The sequence below is a fragment of the Phoca vitulina genome, unplaced genomic scaffold (genome assembly GCF_004348235.1).
Source record: "Phoca vitulina isolate PV1807 unplaced genomic scaffold, GSC_HSeal_1.0 scaffold13, whole genome shotgun sequence".
In the NCBI taxonomy this organism is placed as follows: domain Eukaryota; kingdom Metazoa; phylum Chordata; class Mammalia; order Carnivora; family Phocidae; genus Phoca; species Phoca vitulina.
Window position 1 is genome coordinate 6,041,559 of NW_022589716.1, and position 15,910 is coordinate 6,057,468.

Below are 15,910 nucleotides of genomic sequence, written 5' to 3' on the forward strand. Positions count from 1 at the left end.
TGCAAAAAAGTATACAGATTACAAGCATACAGCTCCATGAAAGTAAATAAAGCCATTTAACCTCAACAACACTCGCATCAAGAAACAGAGTATTACCCTAAAGTTCTCCATTACCAGCCACAACAGTGATTGCTTTTCAATTATAAAAGTAGTACACATATATTTATATTCAAGTAGTACTGGAATGTATTTCTTTTTCTTTTTTTTAAAGATTTTATTTATTTATTTGACAGAGAGAGACACAGCGAGAGAGGGAACACAAGCAGGGGGAGTGGGAGAGGGAGAAGCAGGCTCCCCGCTGAGCAGAGAGCCCAATGCGGGGCTCGATCCCAGGACCCTGGGATCATGACCTGAGCCAAAGGCAGATGCTTAACGACTCAGCCACCCAGGCACCCCCTGGAATGTATTTCTGATTTTAGTTACTGTGATACTGATCTCTTTATATGTTGTCAACATTTACATTTATTTTTTAACTGTTACAAAAATCTCCTGTACATTTTGTATAGGTTGATTCTAAAATGTGATAACCATTTAAAAAGCATTTGGAGGGGCACCTGGATGGCTCAGTCAGTTAAGCATCTCTCTCTTTTTTAATTCAATCTAGTTAACATATACTATATTATTAGTTGCATGGGTAGAATTCAGGAGGTGCCTGGGTGGCTCAGTCGTTAAGCGTCTGCCTTCGGCTCAGGTCATGATCCCAGGGTTCTGGGATCGAGCCCCACATCGGGCTCCCCGCTCTGCGGGACGCCTGCTTCTCCCTCTCCCACTCCCCCTGCTTATGTTTCCTCCCTCTCTGTGTCTCTGTCAAATAAATAAATAAAATCTTAAAAAAAAAAAAGGAGTAGAATTCAGTGATTGATCAGTTGCCTCTAACACCCAGTGCTCATTACATCAAGTGACCTTAATGCCCACCACCCAGTTACCCCATCCCCCCACCCACCATCCCTCCAGCAACCCTCAGTTTGTTTCCTAGAGTTAAGAGTCTCTCATGGTTTGCCTCCCTCTCTGTTTTTAACTTTTTTTATTTTTCCTTCCCTTCCCCTATGTTCATCTGTTTTGTTTCTTAAATTAAGCATCTGACTCTTGATCTCAGCTCAGGTCTTGATCTCAGGGTCGTTGAGGTCAAGCCCTGCAACTGGCTCCATGCTGGGCGTGGAACCTACTTTAAAAAAAAAAGAAAGATAAAAGCATTTGGAATATCTGATAATACAATTGTCATTCACTGGGAAAGCCTCAGGATCCCCAGCAGGCTGACAGAAGATATTTCTCTCCCAAGGCCAATCAGTCAAGGCTGGAGAAGGTGACTGCTTCTTCAAATGCAAAGACAGCAACACAAGATATCCAGGAACATGAAATCAAGGAAACAAGACATCACCAAAGGAACACAGTAATTTTCCAGTAACTGACCCCAAAGAAATAGAGATCTGCAATCTACCTAATATAGAATTCAGCTTAGTGAGCTATAGGGAAATAGAAAAACAATTCAATGAAATCAGTAAACAATACACAAACAAAACAAGAAGTTTAACAGAGAGATAGAAATTATAAAAAACATCCAAACAGAAATCCTAGAGGTGAAGAATGCAATGAGTGAAATGACAAATGCAGTAGAGAGCACCAACAACAGATGTGATCAAAGCAGAAGAATCTGTGAAGTCATAGGTCACTTGAAATTATCCAGAGGAGAACAACAACAAAAATAACAAAAGTGAAGAAAGCCCATGTGAATTATGAGATACCATCAAGAGAAACTATCTAAGCATTGCTGGCATCCCAGAAGAAAAAGAGAAGAAAGGGACAGAAAGCTTATTTAAAGAAATAATGGCTGAGGCCTTCCCAAGTCTGGGGAGAGATTTAGACATCCACATTCATAAAGCTCATTGGTCCCCAAAAAGATCTTCTCCAAGACAGACTATAATAAAGCCATCTAAAATCAGAGAAAATTTTTAAAGCAACAAGAGAACAAAAATTCTTCACATACAAGGAAACCCCCATAAAGCTATCAGTGGATTTCTCAGCAGAAACACTATAGGCTGAGAGAGAATGGGATGATGTATTCAAAATGCTATAAGAGATTGACTGAGGAAGATGGGCTTCCTCGTCTCACAAATACAACTAGATAACTATCAAATTATCCTCAGTACCCCAGAAATTGATCTGAAAACTGACAGAAAAAACTCCAAAACTAAAGGTAGAGAAGAGACCACATCAAAGGTAGGAAGTGCAGAGATGCAGTTGGGTAGAGAAATGGATAGTGGCTACTGCAGTGGGGAGGGAGCCACAGGCAAGAAGGGCAAGAGACAGACTAGTACACGCTGGAGTGCACAGGGAAAACAAATCCCTGTAGCAACTGCCTTGGAAAGCAAAACGGCCTGAATCTCGTGAGTTCTTGCAACCACTGGGGCTTAAAGCCTGGAGTTTTAAAGGTCAGCATGCTTGGCTCTGGAAGGGCTGAGAGGACACTGGGCTGCTCTTGGAGAAGAGACAAGGCAAATAGCCTGCAGACATACAGCCTAGAAACAGTGATCTGAAGAGTGCCTGGGGCACACAGTGGGGAGGTTAGCTGCTCATCTGGGAGCATGTCCTAGAGAGGCAGCATTCACAGAGACACCCTCTCTCCCGCCAGGAACACAGGAACTGGACAGCGCCATTTCCCTCCTCCTCCCCTCAGCATAAACACAGAGCCACCACCAGGAACCAGTGCAGTGACCACACTCCCTACCTAATTTGCTTACACCAAGCTCCCTCCCACAACCCACCTCCCGGCACTCAGGTGGAACGGCCCTTCCCAGTCATGCTTGCCTCAGTCCCAGCACAGGAGGAGGGAGGCGCCCTTCCCTAGAAAACTGGCCCAAACCCCTACCACACCATGTCTCCCAACCGAGTTTTGTGAGGCGTCAATTCCAGTGGCAGCAGCAACAGGTCTCATTTCACAAGCAGGCCAGAACACACCAAGTTAAAAAGTGCCACATTCAGGCCAGGCACCAAACCCTGCCCATGATAGGCAAAGAAAGCCTCTGCAGAAAACTAGCCCGAAGGATAAAGTGGCCAGGATACAACAACAGAGCACACATAGCACACACTGGAGACAGTCCCAGAAGTACCAGGTCCTAGAAACGGGACACCACACTGCAGGGCACTACATGATCTCTTCTTCATAAAGCCATTACACTCAAGAACAGGAGATGTAGCTGACTTTCCTAACACTGAGAAACAGGCACAGAAATTTAGACAAAATAAGAAGGCAGAGGAATTTGTCCCAGATGAAAGAACAGGATAAAACCATGGTCAGATACTTGAGTGAAACAGATATAAGTAACATGCCTGATGAAGAATTTAAAGCAATGATCATGGGGCATCTGGCTGGCTCAGTTGGTAGAGCACACCACTCTTCATCTCAGGGTCATGAGTTCAAGCCCCACATTGGGCATAGAACTTACCTAAAAAAAAAAACAAAAACACACACACAAAAAACCTAAAGCAATGATCATAAGGATACTCACTGGACTTAAGAGCAGAGGACATCAGTGAAACCATTAACACAGAGCTAAGGAATAACATAGCAGAGATAAAGGGCTCAATAAATGAAATGAGAAACACACCTGATGTAATGAACAGCAAGCTGGAAGAAGCAGAGAAATGAATTAATGACCTAGAAGACAGAGTAATGGGAACTAATCAAGTTTAACAAAATAGAGAAAAAAGAATTATACAAAACAAGAACAGACTTAGGGAACTCAGTGACTCCATCAAACATAATAACATTCGTATTATAGGAGTCCCAGAAAAAGGAGAGAAAGAAAGGTGGGCAGAGAATTTAAATGAAGAAATAATAGCTGAAAACATCCCTAATCTGGGGAAGAAAACAGACATCCAGATCCAGGAAGCACAGAGAACCCCCAACAAAATCAACAAAAGCAGATCCACACCAAAACATATTGTAATTAAAATGGCAAAATATAGTAGTAAAGAAAAAATACTAAAAACAGCAAGACATAAGAAAATAGTTACATACAAAAAAAACCCCATAAGGCCAACAGTGGATTTTTCAGCAGAAACCTTCCCAGCCAGAAAGGAGGGGCATGATATATTCAAAGTGCTGAATGGGAAAAACCTGCAGCCAAGAATACTCTGTCCAGGAAGGCATTCATTCAGAATTGAAGGAGACAAACAAAAACTAAAGGAGTTCGTGACCACTACACCAGCCCTGCAAGAAACATTAAAGGGGACTCTGAGTGGAAAGGAAAGGCCAAAACCAATAGCATGAAGGTAGGAACACAAAAGCAATAAAAAGAAATATTTCTGTAAAAAAATCAGTCAAGAAACATAAAATAAAAGGATGTAAAATATGACATCATATACCTAAAACATGGGGAAGAGTAAAGAATGGGTTCAAACTTCTATGTCGGGGCGCCTGGGTGGCTCAGTCATTGGAGGGCGTCTGCCTTCAGCTCAGGTCATGATCCCAGGGTCCTGCGATCGGGCCCCGCATCGGGCTCCCTGCTCAGAGTAGAGCCTGCTTCTCCCTCTCCACTCCCTCTGCTTCTGTTCCCTCTCTCGCTGTGTCTCTCTCTGTGTCAAATAAATAAAAAAATCTTAAAAAAAAACAAACCAACTTATATGTCTATCAACCTAATATAAACTGCTATGTGCAGAAAATATAATTTACAAACTTAATGGTAACCACAAATCAAAAGCCACTAAGAAATAAGCAAAGAATATAGAGAAAGAAATCCAAATACAGCACCAAAGAAAACTAGCATACCATGAAAGAAAGGATCAGAGAAAATCTCCAGAAACCACCACAAAACAAGTAATAAAATAGCAATAAATACATACCTATCAATAATTACTTTAAATGTAAATGGACTAAACACTCCAATAAAAAGACATAGGATAACAGAATGAATAATAATTTAAAAAAAAAACCATCTACATGCCGCCTACAAGAGACTAATTTTATACTTAAAGACACTTGCAGATTGGAAAGTGAAGGGATGGAGAAACATTTATCATGCAAATGGATGTCAAAACAAAGCCAGAGTAGCAATACTTATATCGGACAAAATAGGCATTAAAACAAAGACTGTAGCAAGAGACAAAGAAGAACACTATAATGAAGAGAACAATCCAACAAGAAAATATAACAATTTTAAATATTTATGCTCCCAACATGGGAACTTCCAAATACATAAAACAGTAAACAAGAAACATAAACTAACTAAAAATACAATAGTGGGGGACTTGAGCACCCCACTTACATCAATGGACAGATCATCTAAGCAGAAAAACAACACGGAAACAAGGGATTTGAATGACATACTGGACCAGATGGATTTAACAGATATATGCTGAGCATTCCATCCTAAAACAGTAGAATACACATTCTTTTCAAGTGCACATGGAACATTCTCCAGAAGAGATCACAAATTAGGCCACAAAACGAGCCTCAACAAATTCAAAAAGATCAAAGTCATACCATGCATCTTTTCTGACCACAACACTATGAAACTAGAAGTCAACCACAAGAAAATATCTAGAAAGACCACAAATACATAAGGGTTAAATAACATGCTACTGAACAATAAATGAGTCAACTGAGAAATAAAAGAAGAAATGAAAAAGTACATGGAAACAAATGAAAATGAAAACACAATGGTTCAAAACCTTTGGGATGCAGTAAAAGCAGTTCTAAGAGGGAATTTTATAGCCATACAGGCCTACTTGCTCAAGAAGCAAGAAAAATCTCAAATAAACAACCTAGCCTTACACCTAAAGGAGCTAGAAAAAGAACAACAAAAAGAACTAAAACCAGCAGAAGTAAGGAAGTAATAAAGATTAGAGCAGAAATAAATGATATAGAAACTAAAAAAAAATCAACAAAAACAGGAGCTGCTTCTTTGGGAAAAAAACAAACAAACAATAAAATTGATAAATCTCTAGCCAGACTTATCAAAACAAAAAGAGAAAGGACCCAAATAAATAAAATCACAAATGAGAGAGGAGAAATAACAACAAACACCACAGAAAAGAGAATATTATGAAAAATTATATGCCAACAAATTGGGCAACCTAGAAGAAATGGATAAATTATTAGAAACATATAACCTACCAAAACTGAAACAGGAAGAAATAAAAAATTTAAACAGATCTATTACCCGCAAAGAAATTGAGTTAGTTATTAAAAAACTCCAAAGAAAGAAAAGTGTGGTACCAGATGGCTTCACAGGCAAATTCTACCAAACATTTAAAGAAGAGTTAATACCCATTCTTCTCAAACTATTCCAAAAAACAGAAGAGGAAGGAAAACTTTCAACTTATTCTATGAGGCCAGCATTACCCTGATACCAAAACCAGATAAACACACCACAAAAAAAGAGAACTACATGCCAATATCCCCGAGGAACACAGATACAAAAATCCTCAACAAAATACTAGCAAACCGAATCCAACAATACATTTAAAAAACTTATTCACCACGATTAAGTGGGATTTATTCCTGGGTTGCAAGGGTGGTTCACTATTCTCAAATCAATCAACATAATACATCACATCAATAAGAGAAAGGGTAAGAACCATATGATCATTTCAATAGATCCAGAAAAAGCATTTGACAAAGTACAACATCCACTCAAGATAAAAACCCTCAACAAAGTAGGTTTAGAAGGAACATACCTCAATATAATAAACGCCATACGTGAAAAACCCACAGCTAATGTCATCCTCAGTGAGGAAAAACTGAGAGCCTTTCCCCTAAGGTGAGGAACAACACAAGGACATCCACTCTCACCACTTTTACTCAACACAGTACTGAAAGTCCTAGTCACAGCAAACAGACAACAAAAAGAAATAACCCAAATCAGCAAGAAAGAAGTCAAACTTTCACTATTTGCAGATGACATGATACTATATATAGAAAACCCAGAAGACTGCACCCAAAAACTGCTAGAACTGATAAATGAATTCAGTAAAGTTACAGGATACAAATTCAATGTATAGAAATCTGTTGCATTTTTTAAAAGTTTTTTTACTTACTTATTTGAGAGAGAAAGTGAGTGCATGAGCAGCGAGGAGGAACAGAGGGAGAGGGAGAAGCAGACTCCCCACTGAGCAGGAAGCCTGATGTGGAGCTCGATTCCAGGACCCTGAGATCATGACCTGAGCCAAAGGCAGACACTTAACCAACTGAGCCACCCAGGCGCTCTAATCTGTTGCATTTCTATACACCATAATAAAGCAGCAGAAAGAAAAATTAAGAAAACAATCCCATTTACAACTGCACCCAAAATAATAAGATACCTAGTAATAAACCTAATGAAACAAGTAAAAGACCTGTATGAAAAAAATCAAAGATGACACAAAGAAACGAAAAAACATTCCATGTTCATAGATTCGAAGAATATTGTTAAAATGTCTAAACTACCCAAAGCCATCTACACATTTAATGCAATCCCTATCAAAATACCAAGAACATTTTTCACAAAGCTAGAACCAATAATCCTAAAATTTGTATGGAAATACAAAAGACCCCAAATAGCCAAAGCAATATTGAAAAAGAAAAGCAAAGCTGGAGGCATCACAATTCCAGACTTCAAGTTATATTACAAACCTGTAGTAATCAAAACAGTATGGTACTAGCACAAAAACAGACACATAGATCAATGGAACAGAATAGAGAAGACAGAAATAAACCCACAATTATATGGTCAATTAATTTTGACAAAGCAGGAAAGAATATCCAATGGGAAAAAGGACAGTCTCTTCAACCAATGGTGTTGGGAAAACTGGACCACTTTCTTACACCATACAAAACAGTAAGTTAAAAATTGATTAAAGGGGTGCCGGGTGGCTCAGTTGTTAAGCGTCTGCCTTCAGCTCAAGTCATGATCCCAGGGTCTGGGATCGAGCCCTGAATCGGGCTCCCTGCTCTGCAGGAAGCCTGCTTCTCCCTCTCCTGCTCCCCCCGCTTGTGTTCTCTCTCTGGCTGTCTCTCTGGCAAATATATAAAATCTTAAAAAAAAAAAAAATTGATTAAAGACCTAAATGTGAGACCTAAAACCATAAAAATCCTAGAAAAGAGCACAGGCAGTAATTTCTCTGACATCAGCTCTAGCAACTTTTTTCTAGATAGGACCCCTGAGGCAAGGGAAACAAAAGCAAAACTATAAACTATTGGGACATCAAAATAAAAAGCTTCTACACAGTGAAGGAAACAATCAACTCAATGGTAACCTACAAAATGGAAGAAGATACCTGCAAACGACATATCCTTTTAAACATAAGTATCCAAAATATATTAAGAACTTATAAAACTCATCACCCAAAAAACAAACAATCCAATTTAAAAATGGGCAAGAGACATGAACAGACATTTCTCCAAAGAAGACATCCAGAAGGCCAACAGACATGAAATGATGTTCAACATCACTCATCATAATGGAAATGCAAATCAAAACCACAATATCACCTCATACCTGTAAGAATGGCTAAAATCAAAAACACAAGAAAAAAACAGGTGTTGGCAAGGATGTAGAGAAAAAGGAACCCTCGGGTACTGTTGATGGGAATGCAAACTGGTGTAGCCGCTGTGGAAAACAGTGGTTCCTCAAACCAATGGAGGTTCCTCAAAAAATTAAAAACAGAACTGCCCGATGATCTAGCAATTACACTATTTTGTTTTTAAAGATTTCATTTATTTATTTGAGAGAGAGAGAATGAGAGAGAGAGAGAGAGCACATGAGAGGGGGGAGGATCAGAGGGAGAAGCAGACTCCCTGCTGAGCAGGGAGCCCGATGCGGGACTCGATCCCAGGACTCCAGGATCATGACCTGAGCCGAAGGCAGTCGCTTAACCAACTGAGCCACCCAGGCACCCCTAGCAATTACACTATTAAGTATTTACCCAAAAAATACAAAAACACTAATTCAAAGGGATATATGCAACCCCATTTTTATAGCAGCATTATTTACAATAGCCAAGATATGGAAGCAGCCTGAGTGTCTGTCGACAGATGAATGGATAAAGAAGATGTGGTATATACATGCAATGGAAATGTCTAAATGTCTAAACTAATTAAACATAAAACTAGTCTAAAACATATTAAAAAGAGTGAAATCCTGCCATTTGCAATAACATGGATGGAGCAGAAAGCATAATGCTGAGTGAAATAAGTCAGTCAAAGAAAGACAAATACCATATGATTTCACTCATATGTGGAATTTAAGAAACAAAACAAAGGAGCAAAGGGGGAAAAAAAAAAGAGAGAGACAAACCAAGAAACAGACTCTTAACTATAGAGAACAAACTGATGGTTACCAGAGGGGAGGGGGTTGGGGGTATGGGTGAAATAGGTGATGGGGATTAAGGGGTGCACTTGTCATGATGAGCACCAGTGACTCAAACAAAAACTTAAAACAAAAAGCAAAAAAACCCACAAAGTGTTGCCAAGTAAAAACTGCCAACCAAGAATACTTTTTACCCAGCCAAGTTGTCCTTCAGAAATGAAGGAGAGATAAAGACTTTCATGGATAAACAAAAGCTCAGAGTTCATCACCACTACACCTGCTTTACAACAAATGCTGAAAGGAGTTCTTCAACCTGACATGGAAGGACATTAATTAGTAACATGAAAATATTCACTGGGTAAAGGCAAGTACAGTCAAATTCAGAATACTCTAATACTGTAATATGGTGGTGTGTTAATCACTTAACTCTAGTATAAAGGTTAAGAGACAAAAATTACTAAAAATAACTACAGCTACAATAATTTGTTAATAGCTACAAAGAAGACATAAAAATGGTCAACAGGTACATGAAAAGGTACTCAACACCCTAATCATCAGGGAAATGCAGATCAAAACTACCTCACACCTGTTAGGATGGCTTTTATTTAAAAAGACAACATGGGGGTGCCTGGGTGGCTCAGCTGGTTAAGCATCCTCAATTCCTGATTTCAGCTCAGGTCATGATCTCAGGGTTGGGAGATCAAGCCATGCATCAGGCTCACGTGCTGGACGTGGAGCCTGCTTAAGATTTTCTCTCTGCCCTCCCCCCAAATAAATAACTAAATAAATAAGCAGACAACAGATGGGGCACCTGGGTGGCTCAGTCAATTAAGCATCTGACTGACAGGATTGTGAGTTGAGGCCCCACGTTGGGCTCCATGCTGGGCATGAAGCCTACTTAAAAAAATAAAATAGGGGTGCCTGGGTGGCTCAGTCGTTAAGTGTCTGCCTTCGGCTCAGGTTATGATCCCAGGGTCCTGGGATCGAGCCCCACATTGGGCTCCCTGCTCAGCGGGAAGCCTGCTTCTCCCTCTCCCATTCCCCCTGCTTGTGTTCCTTCTCTTGATTGTATCTCTCTGTCAAATAAATAAATAAAATCTTTAAAAGATAAAGTAAGGTAAAATATAAAGACAACAGATAACATGTGTTGGGAAAGACGTGGAGAAAAGGGAATCCTTGTACACTGTTGGTGGAAATATAAATTGGTACAGTCATTATGGAAAACAATATGAAAGTTCCTCAAAAAATTAAAAACCAAACTAACTTATAATCTAGCAATCCTACTTCTGGGCATATACCCAAAGGGAACAAAATCATTATCTTGAATAGCTATCTGCATCCCCATGTTCAGGGCAACATTATTCACAGTAGCCAAGTTATGGAAACACCCTAATTGTGTGTGAACAGATATATGGATAAAGATGATGTAGTGATTATTTACAATGGAATACTATTCAGCCATAAGAAGGAAATTCTGCCATTTACATTATATACACTTTAGATAGATAGATAGATAGATCAGACTTCAACTATTTATATCCTTCTCAACCCCAAAGCCAAAATCAAGCCCATCAGGAACACATTAGAATAATTCCCATCAGAGTCAAAGGCCAAACAAGCCTATGCACTTCACTACCACCATTTACTATGCTGTGGAGGTACCAGTGATCACAATTAGGTGATAGAAAGAATACACAGGCGTGCAACTGGAAAAGAAAAAGTAAAATGATCATTATTTGCAGATGATATTCTTATATACCTAGAGAATCAACTGAAAACCTTTACTGTTTTATAATCAGATAAGGTAGTGAAAATTAATATATAGAAATCCGTGCCTTCACATACATCATCAACAAGAAGGTAGAAGACAAAATGCTTCAACAACACTAAAAACAAAGAAAAAAGATCTGAGAATAAACTTAACAAGAAATGCCAAGAAACCGCTCAAACTCTGAGGGACATGAAAGAAGACTCAAGCAAAGAGTAAGGCATACAATCTTAGTGGGGAAGACTCATCACCTAAATATCATTCTTCCTACATTAACCTAAAAATGTAACACAGAGCCAATAAAAACAAAAATGATTTTTTCTGAAACAGGCAGATTTATCTTAAGGTTCATATAGAAAAACAAACATAGCCAGGAAAGTCCTGAAAATTAAAGGTAATGAATGATAATTAACTTCACCAAATATCAAAACATGCTCTAAAGCCGGAGTAATTAAAACAATGTGTACTCAAACATAAATACACAGATTAATGTGTAGAACAGAGTCCAGAAATAGACCCAAATGTATATGGCATGTGGCAAAGTATATCACATATAGTAAAGGACATTTGAACAACTGGGAGGAAAGATGAATTGCTTATTACAAGGTGTTGCAACAAATGGGTGGCCATTTGGGAAAAAATTAAGTTGGGCTCACACTTCTCACCAAAATAAATTCCAAATGGATAAAAGATATAAAGGTAAATAATGAAATTTAAAAAGTACTTTAAGAAACCATAGGGTAATTTTGCATACTCTTCTAATAGGGAAGATCTTTCTAGGTACGACAGAGAACCTAGAAGCCTTAAAAGTTCAATGAATGACCCAATAAAGAACCAATTTTTAAAAAAGATTTTATTTATTTATTTGACAGAGAGAGACACAGTGAGAGGGAACACAAGCAGGCGGAGTGGGAAAGGGAGAAGCAGGCTCCCCGCTGAGCAAGGAGCCCGATACGGGGCTTGATCCCAGGACCCTGGGATCATGACCTGAACCAAAGGCAAACGCTTAACGACTGAGCCACCCAGGTGCCCCAGAACCAATTTTTTTTTTTTCATGACAAAACCATCCTAAATAAAAAGAGAAATAACAATCTGGAAAAATATAACTACAATTTATATCACCAAAAAGTGCTAAGTTCCTTCATATATAAACCATTTTTACAAAATCAACGTTAAAAACACCAAAGCCCTAAAGAAAAATAGGCAAAGAAAATGGAAATGGTCCTTCAACCTTATAGCAACAGGAGTGCTACAAATTCAAACAACCCCTGATATGAGTGTTCACTCTATTACTCTCTTTACTTTTCTATAGGGTAAACTAAGTTTTGGAAGAAAAAATATACACAAAGAAATAATTTTTTCCCCTATCAAACTGGCAAAGATCAAACCGTGTGCTATCACAGTGCTGGTGAGGGTGTGGATAAACAGGCACAGCCACACACAGCTAAGGAGCACAGGTGGACAAAACCTCTACAGAGGTCTTTCTGGTAAGAGCTAACAATTTTACAAAAGCACATACTCACCAACCCAGCAGTCCAGTGTTTCTGCACTAGCAAAATTTACAACACCTTATATGTCCATCAACGGAGCTCTGGCTAAATAAAGGTACATCCTGACAATGGAATATTATCCAGTTGTGAAAGACAATGAAAAAGCTCTTATGTATTGATAATGAACTATCACAAACAGAAAAAAGCAAGGGATATAGTGCGCTACTTTCATGTAAAAGAAAAGAGCTCTCTGTGTGTTTGTCTGTATTATGCAAAGAACATCCCTGAACAGATACTGGAGAACTGGTAACACTGGCTGCCTCTGGGGAGAGGATGTGGTGGCCAGGGGCAAGATGGAAGGGAAACTTTCCCATGTATACTCTGTTGTTCCTTTTGAATTTTATGCCACATGAATCTATTATTGCAGTGAAAAGCTAAAATTAAAAATAATGAATGCTTCCCTGTAAAAGCAGCAGCCTTCTTCTCTGAGCTTCTGTAACTGTGTATTTCCATCATGCCTGTGTTCATTCTGAAACTTTCAGCCTCCTCTGATTGACTGTGGTTTCTTTGGGAAAAAGGTCACTGCTGAATCACCTCTGTGTTCCCTAGAGCACGCAGCACCTCATTTGGTGCCGAGCGGAAAGTCACTGCAGGTCTGTTCACTATGCTAAACTAGTCCACTGGTGTAAACAGTTCATCCTTGGAGGAAAGATTTTCCGAAAGTTGCTTTGTAAAGTGGACCAATGATTAGGACAGGAAATTCTGCTTCTGTAAGCATCAAAATTAGCCAAATAAGCCAGAAGAATGCCCAGCAGAACAAATTAAGAATACTAAAAAGAGAAAGAAGTTTCAGTTCATGAATGAAAGCTGATTTCAGAGAACTTGAAGCATGAAAATACATATATTCAAGACGATGATTACTGCCACATTTAGAATAATCATTGGGGGTGCCTGGGTGGCTCATTCGGTTAAGCATCTGCCTTCGGCTCGGGTCATGACCTGGGAGTCCTGGGATTGAGCCCCCTCCCTCCCCCTACCTGCTGCTCCCCCTGCTGGCTCCCCCGGCTCGTGGCTCTTACACTATGCGCGCATGCTCTCTCAAATAAATAAATAAAACCTTAAACAAAATAATCATTGGGATGGCACAGCAACATCCAGATTGAAGGGAAGACAAAATTATATTAACTGGTTGTGATGGTCATCACAAATAACCAAGTACATAATGCTGACCCTCTTCACAATTGGACATCAACAAATATATTAAAGATTTTCTTCCACAATGCCAGCTACCTACATTCTTATTCCCTCTTGAACTGGGCAGGAATGACTAACAAAGAGACTGAACTGACTCCTGCTAAGAATATGGGAAAAGAATTTGTTCTAAAGCTAGAAACAGGGGCATCTGGGTGACTCAGTCGGTTAAGTGTCCAACTCTTGATTTCAGCTCAGGTCATGTTCTCAGGGTTGGGAGAGACCCATGGCAGGCTCCATGCCCCATGCTCAGCGGGCAGTCTGCTTGAGATTCTCTCTCTCCCTCCCTCTGTCCCACCCCCACTCGCCCACTTTCTCTCTAAAATAAATAAATAAATCTTAAAAAAAAAAGGGCTAGAAACAACCCAAGAGCCCAATGGGGCAGCCCTGTCATTTCACAAGAGCTCTGGCCCAGACAGAGTGTGGCCTAAGTCTCAGTCCCAGCAGGTGCTGACAGGAGCCTGGCTAAGGCCAGCCACCGGCTCCCAGCTACACAGGGGCGGCCTCATCCACATCCACACAGCACGGAGGCCCCTCGCCTGGCTTCCTGACAGATGTGTGGCCTCCTGGAGAGCACCATGGTTCTTGACAGCTTACCCCAAAGTGGGGGTGTGATGAGTCTCTTTTTTATTACTGTCTCCAGAGCTTTTAATACAAATGCTGCACGGAAAATGGTTCCATTCCCAACACAGATGTGCAAAAGCACTGTTTGTGAGGGGAAGAACTGCAAACAAGAGAGAAAAGATTAGGTTCACCTGGAGCCCTTCTCCTTGGCACAATCTTTTCAACAAATGGTGCTGGGAAAACTGGAGAGCCACTATGCAAAACAGTTAAGTTGAACCCTTACATCACATACAAAAATTCAAAATGCATCAAAGACCTAAACAAAGAGCTAAAACTAAAAAACTCTTTTTTTAAAATTTTATTTTACTTATTTGAGAGAGAACGAGAGAGAAAGCATGAGCAGGGAGAGGAGAGGGAGAAGCAGGCTTCCCACTGAGCAGCGAGCCCACACAAGGCTTGATCCCAGGACCCCACTGAGCTGAAGACAGATGCTTAACCGACCGAGCCACCCAGGCATCCCAAAAACTATAAAACTCTTAAAAGAAAGTAGGGTAAAAGCTTCATGACAGTGGATTTAAAAAGGACTTCTTGGATATGACACCAAAAACACAGGCAAAAAAACACAAAAAAACAGACAAACTGGACCTCAAAAAATTAATAATTTTTGTGCAACAAAGGAAACTTTCAACAGAGTGAAAAGACAACCCACAGAATGGAAAAAAGTATTTGCAAATCATATCTAATAAAGAATTAATATTCAGAATAAAGAACTTTTATAACCTGGCAACAAAAAAACAAACAACCCTATTCAAAAATGGGCAAAGGACTTGAACAGACATTTCTCTACAGAAGATATACAGATGGCCAATAGGCACATAAAAAAATGCCCAACATCACTAATCATTAGGGAAATGCAAATTAAAGCCCTAATGAGATACCACTTCACAACTACTAGGATGGCTCTTATTAAAAAATAAAAACAAACAAATGAAAATGGGAAATGAGTGTTGGTAAGGATGTGGAGCAACTGGGAACTCTTGTGCATTACTGATAGACTATAAAATGGGGCAGCTGCTGTGGGAAATAGTCTGGCAGTTCCTCAAAAAGTGAAACACAGAATTACCGAATGATCCAGCAATTCCTCCCCTGGGTATATATGCAAAGAACTGAAAGTACGGATTGGAACTGATACCTGTACACTCATGTTTATAACAGCATTATTCACAACAGGCCAAAGGTAGAAATAATCCAAATGTTCACTGACAGATGAAGGGATAAGTAAAATGTGGATATACATACAATAGAATATTATTTGACCTGAAAAAGGAATGAGATTCTGATACATGCTACAACATGGAGGAACACTGAAAACACCGTGTTAAGTGAAATAAGCCACGTACAAAAGGACAAGCACAATATGATTCCACTTATACGAGGGACCTAGAATGCGCAAATTCAGAGACAGAAAGTAGAATAGTGGTTGCCAGGAGTTGGGGGGAGGGGAGAATGAGAAGCTGTTTAATGAGTACAGAGTTTCTGTTTGGAATGAT

The 15,910-nt window shown here is 39.5% G+C and overlaps 1 protein-coding gene across 2 annotated transcripts in view; it reads right to left on the bottom strand.

Annotated features, from left to right (window-relative positions):
- The window catches only part of SCAP (SREBF chaperone), a 68,623-nt gene that overhangs the window by 44,774 nt on the left and 7,939 nt on the right, over window positions 1–15,910 (bottom strand). The window lies entirely within an intron of this gene.